Source organism: Hyaena hyaena, unplaced genomic scaffold (assembly GCF_003009895.1).
Source record: "Hyaena hyaena isolate Hyena2069 unplaced genomic scaffold, ASM300989v1 scaffold_382, whole genome shotgun sequence".
NCBI classification, from domain to species: domain Eukaryota; kingdom Metazoa; phylum Chordata; class Mammalia; order Carnivora; family Hyaenidae; genus Hyaena; species Hyaena hyaena.
In genome coordinates this window covers 853,836-858,343 of record NW_024081015.1, presented here as the reverse complement: position 1 = coordinate 858,343, position 4,508 = coordinate 853,836, and the positions used below count along the sequence as shown (strand labels likewise).

The following is a 4,508-nucleotide window of genomic DNA, read 5'->3' as shown; positions in this document are numbered from 1 at the left end:
GTGATGGGGGTGCACCCTTTTAGATGCTATGTTCAAGGAAAGCCTTTTTGAGGAAGTGACATTTGGGCAGATGCCTAAAGGAAATTAGGGAGTGCGGTGTTTGGGTGTCTGGGGGAGGGAGAGAGCATTCTAGGCCTAGGAGAAAGCAAATGGCAAAAGCCCTGAGACAGAAGTCTGCTTGGCTCAAATGAGGAGCTATCAGGAGGACAATATGATCTAAGTGAAGCAAAGAGGAGGAGGAAAAGTGGTATAGTATGAAATCAGAGGGAGCAGAGAGGGCACCTGTAGATTCACAGCCCTCTCAGGAGGGTAATCTGAAAGCCCTCCCTCGTATAATCTGAAACTGGTCCCTGTACTCAGAGGGCAGGGAGAGACCTAAGAAAGGGCAGGCCTCTCCAGGTTGGTAGGTGGCAATGTTAATAACAGTTAAGAGAACTTACATACAAGGCTTGTCCTGGGCAGCAGCAAGATGAATGGATCCTTACACTTGCCCTCCAATATTAAAAGTTTATAAAGAGCACCTGACTGGGCACATAGATATGATGCAGGTGTTTTCAACATCACATCATCACATCAAGATTCTGTCCTTGGAGGAGACTCTGGGAGTGGAAAAGGAAAGTGGAACCCATACTCCAAAGGACAGGGCAGGGAGGGAGGAGCCTGTGAGTGCCCAGGTCTAGCTCATGGCTCAGTCAGTGGTCATGTCTTTTTCCATCACGTTCCCCAACAGGACCAGATCATGCAAGGCCTTGAGCCCATGGGACAGAGAGACAGAGAGAGAGAGAGAGAGAGAGAGGGAGAGAGAGAATCTCAAGCAAGCTCCAAGCTGTCCACACAGAGCCCAACATGGGGCTTAATCTCAGGAATCCTAAGATCAGGAACTGTAAGATCATGACCCAAGCCAAAATCAAGAGTCAGATGCTTAACCAACTGAGCCACCCAGGTGCCCCACTAAGGACTCAGATTTTTTTTCTTAAATAGTTTATTGTCAAGTTGGTGTCCATATAACACTTGGTGCTCATCCGGACAAGGGCCCTCCTCCATGCCCATCACCCCCCTTCCCCTCTCCCCCACCCCCATCAGGCCTCAGTTTGTTCTCAGCATTCAAGAGTCTCCCTCCCTCTCCCCAACTATTTTTCCCTTCCTCCTCTCCCATAGTCCTCTAAGTTCCTCTTAATCCACCTATATGTGCATACATATGGTATCTGTAGTACTCAGATTTATATTCATCAATTGTGAAAAAGAATTTCTCAATGACCAATAAGTGACTTTTCTCAAATCTTCAACCTCTCCAACTGCCCTAGAGCAAATGATACTTCAACCTTCATTCATTTAAGAAATTCCTGTTGTTGGGACAGCTGGGTGGCTCAGTAGGTTGAGCTTCTGACTTAGGCTCAGGTGATGATCTCACAGTTCTTGAGTTTAGCCCCATATTGGGCTTGCTGCTATCAGACTGTCAGCTCAGAGCCTACTTTGGATCCTCTGTCCCTTTCTCTCTGCCCCTCCTCTGCTTGTGATCTCTCAAATAATAATAATAATAATAATAATAAACATTAAAAAATTTCTGTTGCTAAAAAAACAAAACAAAGAAACAAAGGTTCCCTGGGTGGTTCAACTCGTTGAGCATCAAATTCTTGATTTGGGCTGGGGTCATGATCTCACAGTTCATGGGATCAAGGCCTGCATTGGGCACCATGCTAGTAGCGCAGAGCCTGCTCAGGATTCTCTCTCTCTCTCTCTCTCTCTCTCTCTCTATCCCCCCTCTCCTGCTCTCTCTCTCCCTCTCAAAATAAACATTCAAACAAACAAACAGAAACACACTTGTGCAGAAAACAATCTGGGGCTTGCAAGAGGGAAGAGGTGGAGGGATGGGAAAACAGGAGAAGGGGATTTAAAAGATATAAAATAAACCAAAGAGATATAGTATACAGCATTAGGGAATATAGTTAACAATACTGTAACAACCTCTATGGTTACAGGTGGTAGCTAGGCTTCTCACAGTGATCACTTCTTAATGTATGTAGTGTTGAATCACTGTACCCCTGAAACTAATACAATATTGTATGCATTGTTTGCAAACAACACTTCAATAAAGAAAGAAAAAAGAAAGAAAAAACTTTGCTGGGCACCCACTAGGTGCTAGACCAGGTATAGCTGGGAATGCATACCAATGTGAACAAACAATAGTCCCTGCCTGCCAGGACCCCCTGCCCTAGGAAAGGTAGAAGTGGAACAAGAACTGCCTGTGGGCAGCACCGGACAGAACCTTGATCAGAGTCCTGCAGAGATGCAAAGAGATACCATCTTCTTGCCTACGGTCTCTCCTTGGCATGGCTTTATCTCATGCATCATCTTCCCGATCTCTCCTTCAGTCTTTGACCCCACACCCCATCCCATCTCATAAGCATGCAGTTCAGATCCTGCCTTCTCCACGAAGCTTCCTTTGGAATCACCCAATAGGTCATGCACACTTTTCCCATGCAACTCCCAGCAACTGTCTTTCCATGATTCATTCCCTCCCAACTCTGCCCTGAACTGAAACATGCCGATTGTGTGTGTCCCTCCCCCTCAATGTCACAGTGCCAGCTGCACCCTAGCTCTGACAGGATACTTCTGCAAGAATCCTATCATTTTGTACCATGCAAAATCTTTGATCATATGTTGATACTGTATTTCCAGAGAAAGAAGAGGCAGGGTCCACAAAGAGGTCAGTTACTGGAATTAGTGGCTGAGGGAAGCCATGGGCTCATTAGCCTAGGAGAGCTTTGTGAGTTGTGTACGTCCCCACCTGGTGGGCAACAAGGAGGAAGAGGAGCTGATCTGAGGATTTGAGACTCCCCCTTCCCCAAGATGGTTAGAGCAGAGGAGTAAGCAAGCCAAGAAGGACCTTCAGCCAAGCAGCTCTCCCTTGACCCCAGACTTTGCATTGAACCCTAAGCTTTTCCAGGACTGGCATCATGAGGGGTTGACTGGTTCCAGTGTGGGCGGTGGCCTGTCCTCTTTCCGTTTTTGACTTTTGGTTCTTAAAAACTACATTCCAAACAAGGGAAATGAAACTACTGAAGACTCTCCCCCAGCAGCCAGCTGATGTGGGGCAAGAGAACAATTCCCAGTGAAGGCCCCAAAGGAAATCCCCTCCCTGTCATGTGCCGAGTCCAGGAGAAGTGGGGGAGGCACTAGCTCGCTGCTTGGCCAGGCCCAGCCGCCAAGGTAGAGGGTCAGATGGAAGCGCTGCCTTGTCTGTGGTTGGAACAGAGAACCCAAGGCCGACTGGAAAACACCGCAGGTGGAGATCTTGGTGGGGAGCCCTTCATAGAGGAGGAGAGCCCAAGCAATGCCTTGGGGGTGGGGAGGGTTGGGTTAGGCCGAGGAGAGGCCATTGCAAATAAGGGTGGCCTCTGACAGAGGGAGTACAGAGTGGGGAACATCTGTTCTGTGTTTAGGGAAATTGTGAGCAGATCAGATTGGATAAAACCCACTCTCCTTGCAGATTGGAAAGAAGGCTAAAAGGAAGAAGGTGGTCCCAGCCCCTGCTGTTGTCAACAAGCAAGAGGCCAAGAAGATGGTTAATCTCCTCTTTGATAAAAGGCCCAAGAATTTTGGCATTAGATAGGACATCCAGCCCAAAAGGGACCTCACCTGCTTTTTCAAACGGTCCTGCTACATCAGGCTGCAGAGGCAAAGGGCTATCCTCTAGAAACGTCTAAAAGTGCCTCTCATGATTAACCAGTTCACCCAGGCCTTAGACCAACAAACATCTATCTCTTCAACTGCTTACGCTGGCCCACAAATACAGACCAGAGACAAAGCAAGAGAAGAAGCAGATATTGTTGGCCTAGGATGAGAAGAAAGCTGTCAGCAAAGGGGATGCCCCCTCCCTTGGTGGCCACCTGTCCTTCGAGCTGAGATTAAAACTGTCACTACCTTGATGGAAAACAAGAAGTCTTGGCTGGTAGTGATTGTACATGATGTGGATCCCATTGAGCTGGTTGTCTTTCTGCCTGTCCTGTGTTGTAAAATGGGGGTCCTCCACTGCATTATCAAGGGGAAGGCCAGACTCTGGGACATCTGGTCCACAGGAAGACCTGCACCAAAGTCACCTTCACACAAGTTAACTTGGAAGACACAGGCGCTCTGGCTAAGCTGGTGGAGGCCATCAGGACCAATTGCAATGACAGAAATGAAGACATCCACTGTCACTGAGGAGGTAATGTCCTGGGTCTGAAGTCGGTGGCTCCCACTGCCAAGTTGGAAAAAAGCAAAGGCTAAAGAACTGGCCACCAAACTGGGCTAAGTGCATGTTGTTGAATTTTCTATACATAAAAGTAATACAAAGTTCTCTTTCAAAAAAAATAATAACTAGATTAAACGCACTTGTAGACACGTGTTCAAGTGTGGGAGGTAACAATGATGAGAGGTTGGAGGCAAGATCAGGCTACAAGAGGCAACTAAACTTTCTCCTCCAGGTGACAAGTGCCCGGCTCCTTGCTTTCACCTCAGGTCTCCTC

At 47.6% G+C, this 4,508-nt stretch overlaps 1 pseudogene; it reads left to right on the top strand.

Annotated features, from left to right (window-relative positions):
• The first annotated feature begins 542 nt into the window (after nucleotides 1–542).
• On the top strand, nucleotides 543–4,294 carry LOC120244393 (annotated as a pseudogene).
• The last annotated feature ends 214 nt before the right edge of the window (nucleotides 4,295–4,508 follow it).